At 37.1% G+C, this 15843-nt stretch overlaps 1 protein-coding gene across 6 annotated transcripts in view; it reads left to right on the top strand.

Moving 5' to 3' along the window:
- The window catches only part of Grm8 (glutamate metabotropic receptor 8), an 836043-nt gene that overhangs the window by 514991 nt on the left and 305209 nt on the right, over nt 1-15843 (top strand). The gene's annotated exons all lie outside the window — the stretch shown is intronic.

The following is a 15843-nucleotide window of genomic DNA, read 5'->3' as shown; positions in this document are numbered from 1 at the left end:
TAAGGTCTTAGCACTAGCAATAGAGTCCAGATTGGCCTTGAACTTGGTGTGTAGCTCAAATCATGCTGTAGCAGGTATCCTGCTTCGGAATATAGTCTAAGGACATTATTTGCAGACATTTAATGAAAAAGGAGGCAAAACAAATTTTCTTCAGCTTTTGCTTAAAAACCACCAGTGTTACGCAGGATGTGGTGTAACTCTCTGATGGAGCAGTGGATCAGAGACTTTCTCAGTCTCTAAAACTACTTTGCTATTTTGTAAGGCCATTCCAACCCTCAGCACATCTCTGACTCAGGAAGATTATACAGACATGAAGGAAATTGTAAGATTTCACTCAGCTCTAAATTCTCCATAGATAATTTATAAGAAAAAATATTCTTTAGAACTATAGATCCCTAACAGTGTTCTGCTATTATCTTCCCCTGGTTATATTCATTTTCATCCTTATAAATGGTTTATTCTGCATACCTTTCATCAGCAGATTTACAAGGTTCAAAGCAGAGGAGCTCTGCACTGGGCACTGTGAGCCCAAATAGTAATAAAATATGGTTCTGTGAATTGTTTGGATTTCATAACTTAACAAAAGAGGCACAGGAAGATGTTATTAAGAACAAATCAATTCAATAAGTGATATGATACTGCCGTGGGCATGTAAACCCCAACAAGTGGAGATTTAGAAATGGCCTAAGTTAAGCTTGAAGGCTGTAAAACATTCAGGTTTCATCTTAAGCTGTAAATGGACTAGACCATTTCCCCATGCAGATAAGGTGCAGATACAGCATTAAGACAGAGAGAATCACAAGGTAAGAAAGTTGAACATTCACAGAGAAGAATCCTCCGGGGACCAATGGAGACATCAGCCTGGTGGGATGGGGTTAGAATCATCAAAATTGACTGCCATGTTCTGGTGTTAAAATGGGGCACACCAGGCAAAGAGGAACTGAATGAAGGGTTTTGAATAAGATTTAAAATTCTAGAAAAAGTGTTGCAGAAAAATAACTTAAGGCATTTGAAGGCCACTTGAATGAGGATGAAGGCAAAGATGCTGATTTAAATGATATCATTTTTTCTTTTTTAAAGAAGAGCATCTGAAACCAGAGAATTGATGTACACAGAGAACCCAGATGGAAGCAGAGGAAGTACTATGTCTTTCTAGGGCAGAGGTTCTCAACCTGTGAGTTGCAGACCCTTTGGCAAACTTTTATCTCAAAACCCATATAGATAACAATTTATAACAATAACAAAATTATAGTTAGGAAGTAGCAACAGCAATAATGGTTGGTAGTCACCATAAAATGAGGAAACATATTAAAGGGTCACAGCACTAAGCATGTTGATGCCTTAAAAACCTTAACTGTCATAGGTTCCTTAAGTGAGCTTTCTCTAGATTTTTCTGGCACATCAACTATTGGAGTGATTTCAGTATTTTTCCATTCATACTATTGATTAAATTGATACTGCCTGCTATTTCATTAACTTCTATAAGTAGAAAATGAAACACGGAAGTCAATATATTGATGGATTAAAATAAAATGTAATTTTAAAAATGATGATATATACTCTCTTATGATTAAAGTTAGCTTATCTATTAAACAGGGACAAAGCAAAGTAGAGCATTTTGACATGCTATTGATCGTGAAAACACTATCCTTTTGGATAACTACTCAACTTGAAATAAAATCAAGAAGTCATTAGTAATGTTATTAAGGTATGTTACATATTAGAGTATGTGGTACAGTGCGTGTGTGTTTTATTTAGTTTGTATGTGATATGTGTATGTGCATGTGTGTATGTGCTTGTAGAGTTTAGCATGTATGTATTTATGCACAAACCAAGTGCACTTGTCCATATGTCATATTTAGTGTGTATGCTCGTGCATGTGTTTGTATGTCTCTGAGATATTTTGTGTGTGTGTGTGTGTGTGTGTGTGTGTGTATGTGTGTGTATGTGGTACATGTTTGTGTGTGTGTTCATATATGTATGTGTGTGTGGTGTTTAGTATGTATATGACATGTGTCTGTGTGTGCATTCCTGTATGTGCAGGTGTACATGTGTGCATGTGTGTGCATGTATTGTATAAATGTGTGTATTTTTATGCTTTCCATATATTGAGGTTTCTGATTGATGTCAGATGTCTGTCTCCATTTCTCTTTATCTCATTTTTCAAACAAGATCTGCTACTAAGACTCTACTGTACCTATTTAGCCAGATTGTCAGTCAGAAAGCCCAAGAACCATATTTTCTTCTGTGTTGGCTTCTCAGACATAGGTTCCTGTGCTCAGGGCTCACATGGGTGCTAAGATCTGAACTAAAGATGCTATATTTGCAAAGCAAATGCTTGGTAAGCACTGATGAGCTCTCAGCCCACCAAGTCATGTTGAAATGAACACTTTGTAGGTAACTCCTAGAAATACCTCTATATTTATAGAAATGTAAATATAAAACACAATAATACTGATTATATAATGAGCAGGGTTAGTTGAAATTAAGTATTTTTCTTTCTAATTAAGAAAATTTAAATTGGCTATAGAGTATTAATCTTAAAAATTAAAGCATGGAGCAATTCGGCTGTAAACATTGTACCTGCCTCAGTTTTCCGAGTAATGTGATAAACTGTAGATTTAAAAAGCTTTAATTTCTTTTATAACCACAAAAAGTAAAGTTATTCTGTTACACCTTTTCTTAAAATAGGATAAAGCTTTAGGTACATGGATGGAGTTACTCTGTTCTTAGGTCTTGATCAGATTTAGGGAACTTATAACATTTTTTTTTAATTGGTTTTGATCTTTAATGTTTAAAAATACATTTATTTTTATTATAATTTTATTTATTTATTTATTTAAATTGATTGATTGGATGTGTATGTTCTCACATTTTATGACACCATGTGTGGGTCAGAGGTACTGGGTATAGTACTCAGGTAATCAGACTTGGTGGCAGGAGCCTTTACCTGTGGAGTCAGCTCTCAGGCCCTTACTCATTCTTTGTCTTGGGATTCCTGTCACTCCTCTTCATACACTGTAAACAGGGGGACAAGTGATTAGCAAGTCCCTCATTGGCTCAGTCTCTGGGGGGTGGAGGGTGGCCTGACTGTAACTACAGTAGTAAGCCATGAATGAACTCTGATACAGTAGCTGAGGAACGTCTGAGGTCATGGAGAACATATTGGAAGGTGTTCACATGTATCAGCTTCCAATTTTCACAGTGATCAGGAACCCAGACTTAGACTCAGAACTGCAATCCAGTCATACCATTACTTCCTTTTTGAAACTGGTCCAAGAATGAAGTTTTATTAAATGGGTTCTTCATCTTTAAGATATAGGTGGTGACAGCCTAGGTATATATGTCCCCAGGGTTCCTGCGAATTATAAGTATGCAGTAACAATTAGAAAGCATTTATTACAGACATATGATATAACTCATTAATGATATTCATGATATCAATAGTGATATCATGAAGTGCATTGCAACCTGGCACTAATGATGAGATTGGTGGCTGGAGACTGAGGACCTAAGGATCTTTCAAGGTGGTGACTTTGAAACACTACTTGTACAGAGCGGCCCAAACAGTACATTCTATCATTGTTTCCTCTGTTTCTTTCAAAATTACATACGTTCTCTTTTTAATGAAAGAAGGTATTTAACAGAATAGGTCCCATGTTATAAGGGGTAATTATCTTCTGAAATTTTCTTTCATCAAGAATCTGCCTGAAAATGAAAATGGAGCCTTGATTATTTTCCTCTTTAAGGTTATTAACTCTTATAATTACATTAAGTTTTAATCACAAAGTCAGTTGAAAGTAAAGGATGTGAATGAGAAAGGCCTTTTAAATTCTGGTGGATAACCATTAAGCTTGGGATTTAGTTTTCTTAGTCCTTTAGATGTGTTTAAAAACCATGACTATAAAACAATTTCTTTGAACCCACGTAAACACTTTTGAAACAGTTAATAACTTCCTTTATCTCACTTTTCTTTCTTTCTTTCTCTTTTTCTTTCTTTCTCTTTTTCTTTCTTTTCTTTTCTTTCTTTCTTTCTTTCTTTCTTTCTTTCTTTCTTTCTTTCTTTCTTTCTTTCTTTCTTTCTACTTTAGACTTGGTAATCTTCCTACATTAGCCTCCATAGTCCCCCAATAATATTCATGTGCCATTATATCTGATTTACAAGTTTTAATTGTTTTAAAATGCTTATTTATAGAATGTATGCAGACATGTAACACTCACCTAAGGAACACTTGGCAAATACCCACTATCTCCTTAATGTGTCCTTTGTAGTTTTTCAGTTTCCCTCCTCACACGTTCCTCTTCATTGTTTGACGTATCTTAAACTTCTTTTCTTCTCTTCTGTGTTGTGATGGGCAGACATGAGCTCAAGTCCTAGTGCTCCCCATCAGTTTTGAGTAAGTCAGTTAAACCTTATAAACCTCTATAGTTTCTTCTTTTAATTGGAATAATAGGCATGCATGTTTTATAAACATTTGATGAAATCCTTCTTGCTTAAGGGTTTTGTGCAACACCTGCACAATGTGAATAACCAACATATGCTGATATTTTTCTTTCTGCCTCCTGAAAATTGCAAGCCTTCTGAATATGTGTATTGACTATTAAACAGACTCCCAAATCCCCCAATTACATAGATATTCTTACAAATTTCTTCTGTATACCTTAGATATCAAACATCTGATATCTCCTATAATTATAGATTGTGTGTTGTCTGAATGTAATTTATTATTTCCTCAAGGTTTTATTAAACTTCTATCAAGATTGCTTAGGATGTTTTTTTCTCATTTTACTTGCAGCCACCATCTGAACCTTTCATTTCTTGTTCAAAGCTTAGGATGAGATAAAGAATAAGAGGGTAGGTCCCCCATACTAATCTGCTTTGCCTGGTGTGAAATGACGGGACAGGTTGGGGGTAGAAACTGTCGCTTCAAGCAACACCCATGTGGTGTGCACTAGAATACAGTATACTTCTCATATAAAACCTGGAGTGGAACCACTCTTATTTATAAGCTAAAGGAGAAACATAGGTCTGGGCAAAGATGGTAACCAAAACTTGTTGGTCACATCCAACTCAAGAGGAAACCATACACACCCAGAGCTATGCTCACATGTCAGAGAACAGTGAACCCCATAGAACAGTGAACCCCAATAGAATTAGTTGAAAATCAACATTTTTACTCATCTTTTCTTTTTCCTTTTTTCTTTTGTGTATGGTACGTGTTTATCTTCCTCTGTGCATGTGGGCCTGTGTACGTGCGCATTCAGACCATAGTGAACACCGGCTACTTTCGTCTCATTCCCCAAAGTATTTTATTTTTTTGATTTACCATCTTTCAGTGACATGGGACTCCTTAAATTCAGCTAGACTGGCTAGCTAGAGAACTCCAGAGGGTTGCCTGATGGCACATCCCTGGTGCTAAAATTCCTGACATATGCAAACATGCCCGACACTTTAAGTAGTATCTGAATCCACATCCTCATACTTGCACAGTAAGTGCTTTTGCAGACCAACCCATCTCTGTAGTTCTCTATTCATTTTAAGAGAAATTAAAAGAGAAATTAAAATTCAATTTTTGGCAAATTAAAGTGATAAGATATAAATCTTGTAAAAGGTAATAATTTCTAAATTACTCTTGATGCTACTTAAGAAATCTCCAATGTGTTCCAGATCTTGTACTTTTCTTGGCTGACTTAAGCTTTATGGGTTTTATATGACTTTTATTAACTCAATAGCAGTGCTGAGAAACTCTAATCTATATAAGAATAATTCTAAATCCACATTCTTTTCAGTTTCTTGAAGCATTCTTACCTTTTCTTTTTTTCTCACTATTCTTTCACAAACATTATACATGTGTTAATTTAATTTTATTTTTTTTTGGAGACAGGGTCTTATTACATAGCAATGGTTGACCTGGAACTCACTATATAGATCAGGCTGACCTTGAACTCCCAGAGATCCACCTGTCTTTGATTCTTGATTGTTGAGATTAAAAATGTGTCACATGCCCTGGTTACTTGCATTAAATTTTATACTCCATGTCTCTGCTATGTTTTTGCTTTATTTAAAACTAAAGAAAATGAAAAACCATATTTGATATCATTTTTATTGTTGTAAAGGAAGTATAGAAAGCATAAAGTGAAGCTGTAAGAGTAACTGAAAACATCTGAGCAGAGATTAGGACGTCCACAAAATGAATATAGAACACTGGCCCAAACCTTAAATCTACCCTGCCCCCACACTCCTCACCCTCTGGTCCTGCATCAGCCAGCACACATCACTCTCTTCACAGAGCTGACTTGGTTGCCTGCTCTTGTATTATGTAAGTGGAGTTGCTTTAACATCTGGCTTCATTTCAGAGCCAGCAAAGAACATATCCACTAGCAACGTTAGATTCAATTATTTAAATTATTTAAATTTACTTTGGTAGCTATTCAGTACTTAATTTTAAAGCCCAATGAACTATTTTATAGAATAATAACATTTAATATCTATTAATGAGTTTTTACTATATGAAGAATTAAGTTTTTTATTACAATACCCATAATTTCTTTGAAAGTGTTAAAAAGAATATTAGTTTAAAAAATCATCATCTTAGACAAGTTACTATTATTTAAAAGGGAATAATATATTTGCCATTTGAGAAAAGTTTTAGTTTCACAGAAAAATGAAGTTGACAGAATAAGAGTGTCTACAGTTGACACCAGAAATTCATTAACATCATTTAAAACTATAATGGCATAATGGCATGTAGTCACTGCTGTACCACCATGTGAAGTAGCTCTGTTACCTAAAGTCCCCCATCTTCCATGTGATCACACAGACTACCTCTCCCCAAGGCATGGCAACTCCATTTCTCTTGTAGTATCTCCACCCATATAGCTGAAGTTATAAAATGGCCTTTGCAGGTTGGTTTCTTCCACTTAGGAAGAAATAATTTTTCTTTGTGTCTTAGAAGTAAAGATTTGTAACCAATTTGTCCTAGTCATGGTTTCTATTCCTGCACAAACATCATGAACAAGAAGCAAGTTGGGGAGGAAAGGGTTTATTCAGCTTACACTTCCATGTTACTGTTCATCACCAAACGAAGTCAGGACTGGAACTCAAGCCTTTCTTTCCTGCTTGTGGACGTTGTACATCGTGGTGCGGAGCCTAGTGCGCACCACGATGTACAACGTCCACAAGCAGACATTCTTATTCATCCCCAAGATCTAAATAACTTTAAATGTCCCACAGTCTTTACATATTAAAAGTTCAGTCCCTGTAAAATATCCAATATGAGCCAGGCGTGGTGGCACATGCCTTTAATCCCAGCACTCGGGAGGCAGAGGCAGGCGGATTTCTGAGTTCAAGGCCAGCCTGGTCTACCAAGTGAGTTCCAGGACAGCCAGGGCTATACAGAGAAACCCTGTCTCGAAAAACAAAACCAAAAACAAAAACAAAACCAAAACAAAACAAAACAAAATATCCAATATGTTTTAAAATTCAAAGTCTGTTCAAAGTCTCTTAACTGTGGGCTCCACTAAAATACTTTCTTCCTTCAAGAGGGAAAAATATCAGGGCACAGTCACAATCAAAAGCAAAATCAGACTTCAACTGTCCAATGTCTGAGATCCAACTCACGATCTTCTGGGCTCCTCCAAGAGCTTGGGTCATTTCTCCAGCCCTGTCCTTTGTAGCACACACCTTGTCTTCTAGGATCCAGCTGCCTGTACTCCACTGCTGCTGCTGTTCTTGGTGATGATCTCATGGTACTGGCATCTCCAAAACACTGCTGTCTTCTTCTGTAACTAGGCTTCACCAATAGCCTCTCAAAGGTTCTCTTCATGGTGTCAAGCCTCAACTACTTTGCATGACCCCTTCAGTCCTGGGCCATCAATTGCAACTGAGGCTGTACCTTCACCAATGGTCTTCCATGGCCTCTCACAATACCTCTTACACATTACCAAGTCCAGCCACAGCAGAAGGTACAACCTTGGCTATCTCTGGAACACAGCCTCTGTGCTCTCAAAAAACACTTCCCAGAAGATTTCACCTCAATGATGCTGGTCTCTTCTTAATCACAGCTAATTTCTTAGCTCCAGCTAACCAGCATCAATAGTTCCAGTAATGCAAGGCTTTCACTTTAGTACTTCTGGTATCTTGTTAATCACAGCTGATTCTTCAGCCCCAGCTAACCAGAACTACAGAATCTTCACAATCAAAATAGCAACATCCCTGATAAACATCTTTAATCTTCCCTCTGAAATTTCACAAGCCAGGCCTCCATCTTCTGCACTTTTCTCAACTTTATCTTCCAAGCTCCTACATAACATCCCACAGAGGTCTCAAGATAGCGGCCTCTTGTGAGGCTATGCCAGTCCCTGGCAAACACCGAAGTGGATGCCCACAGTCAGCTATTGGATGAAACACAGGGCCCCCAATGGAGGAGCTAGAGAAAGTACCCAAGGAGCTGAAGGGGTCTGCAACCCTATAGGTGGAACAACAATATGATCTAACCAGTACCCCCAGAGCTTGTGTCTCTAGCTGTATATGTAGCATAAGATGGCCTAATCGGCCATCATTGGGAAGAGAGGCCCCTCGGTCTTGCAAACTTTATATGACCAAGCACAGGGGAATGCCAGGGCCAAGAAGTGGGAGTAGGTGGGTAGGGGAGCAGGGGCGGGGGGGTATAGGGAACTTTTGGGATAGCATTTGAAATGTAAATAAAGAAAATATCTAATTAAAAAAGCACAAAAAAGATTGAATGGATCTTCTTGTCCAACGTTCCAAAGTCCTTCCACAATCCTCCCCAAAACATGGTCAGGTTTTCACTATGGTCACATGGTCAGGTACCCCCACTATGCTGGTACCAATTTGTCCTAGTCATGGTTTCTATTCTATTTTTGGAAGTATATAGTAATATTTCATTGTATAGATACACGAATCAACTTTTATCAATTTTTCCACTGAAAGTTATATTTTGTTGCTTCCAAGCTTTGGCAATTGAGAATAAAGATCCATGGGCAGTGTTTTGGGTAAATATAAGGGACTTGTTTCTCAAGAAAGTTTATCAAATTCAGTTGTTTCAATCCTGTTAGAAGTGAAATGAACCATCTTTCAAAGCCAGAATTTAACATGCATCTTTGTTTATCTATCATCATTGTGTGGTTTGAGAATTGTAAGGAGTGAGGGGCTATGGATACAGTACCTTAAATTTAGATAAATAAAACTAAATTTGAGTTTGAAGACTATCCAATAAAGAAATTGCTACATAGACGCATACTTCAGAAATATTGAAGATTTGATTTATACATGTTGACATTTAGTGTGAATCCTGAAATATATTTCATCTTTCTTCCAGGGAACAGCACTCTCATGACTTTCAGTTTTAATCAGCATCCCTGAAAAGTACTTTCCATTACCTAATTTCATCAGTCTTTGTTATAGACGTTGAAGAAAAGGAAATTACACGGTTACATATAGTCCTCCAGGACAAAATTTCCAAACAACTAAAAACATCAGAGTAACGTTTGCCAACATATTCTTTTCTCCTCAGCACGAAACCCTTTCCCTTTACCAAAGAGTAAAAGCACATTTACTTTTCTCAGTTCGGCTATTAATGACAATATGTCAGTTGTCACAGACTATGGAGTCAATAATTCTAGAGTGCTAAGGATACATTTGAGAAAACCACTGAGTTCTTCAGCATGTACTGCTTCCATTTCCACCTACATTCAGTAACAATTTTCTCTGCAAAAATCTCTAAACCCTGAAATATCCCTGGGTATTTTTCACAAAACTTTAATCCTTGAGCTCTGGAGAGAGGAAGTGTGATATAAATGTCCCATGAGGAGCTGGATACCTCAAAACTCTCATTTTCTGCTCATTGACCAGTTATAGATCTCTGTACTAACTATATCTCATATAGAATGAAGCCCTTCTGATGAAATTTGAGAAAAACATTAACCTACTGGTATAAAGACAATAACTTAGGGGAAATTTATTTCTATTTCCAATTGGCAGAATAATAACATAAAAGTTCTTTCCTAGGGCCTATGACCTGACCAGTCACAAGACTTTAGTCACAGTCTGGGCTTGACTTCTCTCATATGGAGTGGGATTTAAATCTAATCAGTAAATAGATTCATTATATTCACAACATACATAGCACTATTTCATCAGTGGGCATGTCGTGCTAGGCCATTGTTATTGTCATTTTCAGGATTCACAGCTGAATAAGATAGTTGACTTCTTCCCCCCCCCCCCCCACTCCTCAGGTAATATGCACATCTGCCACGATGGATGTTAGTTCATAGGGAAGAAGTTTCTAGGACAAAGCCTGATTGATGATTTCGGCTCCTATTACTCAATATGCAGTGTCTCAAAAAGTAGGGTCTTAGTATGAAGATTTAGATAGAAGAAGATTTAGATTCTACAAAGAAGAGGTGGTGGAAGGATGGTAAGATCCAGAGGCAGTGGACATATACAGGAAAAGAGTATTTATCAGACATGACTGGGCACTTGCACATGGAAAATCCTAGCACCTATGATTGTATTCACATGATCTGCAGAAGACCAAACTAGCCAGAAACCTAGCTAGTATGGGGTAAGGGCTCATGAAGTTCCACACCTACGGGAGGAACTATTGCCATTGATGATTACTGGAGAGAGAGGGTCAACTTTCCACAGTGGTGTGGCTCCTGAGGGGGTCACACATGTTTCAGCAGATAGTTCCATATGCACACACAAATAGGAAGCATGTAAATGCATTAGGAAAAAATACCAAAGAACAGTTGAAGTTGAGAGTAAAGTCATAAGGAGGGTTAGAGAGAGATTAAAGGGAAGGGAATGCTACGTAGGTTTAGCAAAAGCTTTAGACTGATAGTCCAGCTATTTTTCCAGGCATTATTTAAATAATAATTACCTGTCCATGGCTTTCTGTTCTTGGCATATAAACTTTCCTCAAACTACAAATACAACTGTTATGTGTGTCTTATACACAGCCACTGGCTCCTGGTGAGGAAAAGGGTTGATGTGTTCATTGATGACACATTTAATTACCTAGAACATGTGAATAAGAAACAAGTTTAAAACATGGTCCGTCTGATCAGACATGAATTTACCAGTTAGTATTAAACTGAGATTTTTTTTCCGTTTTGTTACTTTTTTTTTTAATTAGATATTTTCTTTATTTACATTTCAAATGCTATCCTGAAAGTTCCCTATACCCTACCGGCTCACGCCCTGCTTCCCTACCCACCCACTCCCCCTTCTTGGCCCTGACATTCCCCTGTACTGGGGCATATAAAGTTTGCAAGACTCTCTTCCCAATGATGGCCGACTAGGCCATCTTCTGCTACTTATGCAGCTAGCACCATCTCTGTGGCTACTGGTTAGTTCATATTGTTGTTCCACCTATAGGGTGGCAGACCCCTTCAGCTCCTTGGGTACTTACAGTGTCTGGGTTTGGTGGCTGATTATGGGGTGGATCCCTGGTAAGGTAGTCTCTGGATGGTATATCCTTTCGACTTAGCTCCAAACTTTGTATCTAATTCCTTCCATGGGTATTTTGTTCCCTATTCTAAGGAGGAATGTAGTATCCACACGCTGGTCTTCCTTCTTCTTGATTTTCTTGTGTTTTGCAAATTGTATTACTGATAAGTGGATATTAGCCCAGAAACTTAGAATAAACTGAGATTTTTTGTTTGTTTGTTTGTTTGTTTGTTTGTTTGTTTTTTGAGACAGGGTTTCTCTGTATAGCCCTGGCTGTCCTGGAACTCACTTTGTAGACCAGGCTGGCCTTGAACTCAGAAATCCGCCTGCCTCTGCCTCCCGGAGTGCTGGGATTAAAGGCGTGTGCCACCACGCCCAACTTAAACTGAGATTTTTATAGCAGTGTGTTTTATGCTTTCTTTTTACATTTTCATAAGCCAAGTGCTTATTCAGCTTGTATCACATGAGCCTTTCAATGATGGGGCTTCCAATACAAAATTTCAATGATACTACTTTGGACAACAATGTGCTAATATTTAAATAAGCCAATGCCACTTAATGCTGTAGTGTTTTTTAAACCACTTTTTGTTTTCTTTTGTTTTTGAAACCCAATAGGATTACAATGTGCCTCACTGTTATTGAAGTAGAAGATAACTGGTCTATAAATTTTCCAGCAGCCTCTGTACACAGAATATTTATGAAATAAAAGAACACATTTAAAAAACTCAAGGATGGTTTCAGGTCAGTGGCTTTTAGTCTTGATAGAGAACAAAGCAATAAGTTAAATCCAACAAGCAAGAGTTCTTAAGGTCACAATGGAGTACATTCACAAATTTGTTCAAATACACACATCTCTTTACTTACAAACAGAAAAATTAAGAATAAAAAACATATGTGGAAAGCAAGATTAGTTTTTCTAATTCCATGAGGTAAAAGAAATTTTTGAATGCTTTATATATGTGAATGATCACACGGTAAGCCAAGTGATACCTGAGCTTGTGGTAACTTTTGACTGGATTTAGAGAGACTGTTTCTAGAAACATTATTGTATTGTTAATGTTATTATTGAACAACAAGAATCAAAACTGTTTCTAAGTTATCATGAACAACATCCACCATGTTAGTTCACATTACAGTACCATAATTTAGGTACGACATGGTTGCAGATTAATACAATTAGCTATTTAAAGTGTTAGGCACCAACTTCAGGGCTTTAGGGCTTTAGATAGTTAATCTGGAGAGCGCCATAAGAACTTTGTCTTTTATGACATACATCAATTAATCCTAATTGATAGTGTTAAGAGTAGATTTGCCAAAACATAAATCACTTCAAGGAGTCCTTGAAATAATAACATCTATTTAGCCTACCTATCTCTACCCTTTGGTTGGAATTAGGAATAAACTCTGAAATGCAATGCTGAGTTCTTGGAGAATGCAATAATTCTCCAAGACTTTAAACACTTCCCATTATGGGTAAGTGAGTATGATTACTTAATCATCGTGGTTGCAAAGAAACTTTATAGTTTTTAGACAAGGATAACAATATCATAAATACATAAAATTGATGGGTTTGAATCATTTGAAAGGTAAATTTGAAAGGATCAAACACACTGAATTGTGCAGCCTTTAGGGAAAACACTAAATTGCTTCGAGTTTCATATTGTTTTCTTGTCTCCATGATATTTAAGTTATAAGATGCTTACTAGTATTTAAGGTAAAAAATAATATTTTCATTTTACATTATCCTTCAAAGTATTTATATGAAGTTGAGATGACTCTAATAATAATACTCCAGATAGTTTAAAATTTTCGAATCTCACTGCTATGGAAGAGTTAGGGGAAAGATTGAAGGAGCCGAAGGGGATTGCAACCTCATAGGAAGACCAACAGTATCAACTAGACTGGATCCCTGGGAAACCTTAGAGACTAAGATACCAACCAAAGAGCATACATGGGTTGACCCATGGCCCTGGACACGTAGTAGAGGACTGCCTTGTCTGGCCTGTGTGTGTGTGTGTGTGTGTGTGTGTGTGTGTGTGTGTGTGTGTGTGTTTCTAATTAAGTGAAGGAATTGTTATAAGACTTAGATAAAACTTTTAGTTATGTATTTATCCAATGGTTCAAATATCAAAGGGTCCAAACAAGGCAATATCCTGAAGTTATCCAAATTTCTAAGTTACAAATTTCTAAGAATGAATTCGTCCAGTAGATTATTCATGCAACAGACTGTTGATATGTTGTATCTATGTGGTAGTCAATGGTTTTACTGGACAAATGAAACAGTCTACTCCTTTGCAAGCAAGCAGTTAAAAAGCAGCCAACTAGATCCTCCCAAACATTACAGTGATAGAGCAAAAACAATTGAAAAAGTATGTGGGTAGAACTTATTCTGCAGGGAATCTGAGAAGTTCTGTCGGGGTGGAGGTATTTGAATTAAAAGTGGGATAATGAAGAGCCTAGAAAACACTAGTGCCTTTTGCTTTACAGTAGAAAAGAGATTTGGTCAACTATCACGTTAAATTCATTTATCCCCAGAATACATCCTTTCACTGATAAGTATAATTTTTTTGAAGTTCTAAAGATGGTTTTATTCTTGCTGGGGTAAGATGGCACTTTACATAGTACTCTTTGTGTGGATACCAAAAAAAAAAAAAAAAAAAAACCTCACAGATTAATCCTTACTGGAGTTGTCTGCACACCTGAGAAATACAAATTTGAAATATAAGTGTTTTCTTTGAAGTTCACATGATAGTACTGAACATTGTGGGATTGTTCTGTCATACAGCTGTGCCCTTGATTGTCATGACGGCTGTTGGAAATTAGATATTATAAAACACTACATTAGATAATAGTCACACTTTTGATAATTTCATTAATTTTTGAGCGTATCATATAATTATATCATTTCCATCCTCCATCTCCTCCCTCTAATCTCTTCCCAAACATCCCACCTTTCTCTTTTTCAAATTCATATCATCTTTTGTATATATTTCTTTTTTGAAGAACCATTGGCTAAGCTCAGGGAGAACTCAATATCCTAACTGTCATACTTACATATGCAAGTCCTTCAATGCATGAAAGAAAAGGCAGTCCTTTAAAGAGCATGAAATGAAGATTAGACTACACAATGTGAGCATATTCAGGCCAGTCATACTTGTAGTTGCCCCTACCAGCCAGATACTACAGACAAGTGTGCAGACTTTTATAAGAGAGTAAACTCTCTCCATCATCTACCACAAGGAGGAAGCAGTTGGTTTGGAAGAGTCAGACGCAATTCTGACCTTTGTACACCTGGGTGGTTTCATCTTCTGGCTGACTATTTGGGATGACGGTTCTTTTATTCGTGGAATCCTCAAAGGAAAACAGTAGTAAGTGCTGAGCCATCACCCAAAGGAGGTTGGATTTTTCTGCCCCCTCAACCCCATGGAATTGCTTTTTCGTATATACAGTTACTGACAAAAGAAAAAGATTGTCTGTCTTGACCTGAGAAACAGATCCACAAGCTGGTCTAGTTCAACTGGAATTTTGGTGCCGATGTATAACTTTTCCTAACTAAGCTAGGGGCAAGGAGACTTCTGCAATTTATCCTCTGCTTATGAAATTCCACTATGGAGTATGAAGTGAAAGCTACTAGGAATTCAAGCACAACTGTGCTTTCCTTTGGCTCTTTGAGATATAGGTTTTCTTGGAGATCTCTCTCTTTTTTTTTTTTTTTTTTGAATAAGTATTGGCTAAGCCCAGGGGGAACTGAATATCCTAACTGTCATACTTATATATGCAAGTCTTTCAAAGCATGAAAGGAAAAGCAGTCCTTTAAAGAGCATGAAATGAAGGTTAGGTTACACAATGTGAGCATATGCACACATGATACAGAAGATGGAGCGGTTTGAGAGATATCCTCCAAGATAGGATGCTTGTTTCTCCTGTTCATTGTAATATAGATGGGACTCTAAAGACTACCACAACAACACAAATAAAGTACACACCCCTGGAAAGCACAGGATCTGCCTCTGCTGACTAGGGATGCTGAGGTGATGGAAATGTCCTGAACTGAAGAATGTATCTTCTTCAGTGCCTTATTAAGCCGCAGTGGTATTGTTACTATATCATTTATTTCTCCAGGAAGCTCACATGGAAAATATGAAGTTGATAAAATTGTCAACATTTATTGAGTCTCTTTGATGTGCCAGGTAGGTTTCTGAGAGCTATTCATATATTATCTACTCTAATCCTCAAACAAACAAACAAAACAACAACAAAACAAAACAAAACAAAAAAACAAAAACCCACAAAAATTAATGCACAGATAAATGGTACACCCCTCCTTCTTCCCTTCTTTCCTTCTTCCCTTCTTTCCTTCTTCCCTTCTT

The sequence above is a fragment of the Mus pahari genome, chromosome 2 (assembly GCF_900095145.1).
Source record: "Mus pahari chromosome 2, PAHARI_EIJ_v1.1, whole genome shotgun sequence".
Classification (NCBI taxonomy): domain Eukaryota; kingdom Metazoa; phylum Chordata; class Mammalia; order Rodentia; family Muridae; genus Mus; species Mus pahari.
This window is presented reverse-complemented; position numbering and strand designations above follow the sequence as displayed.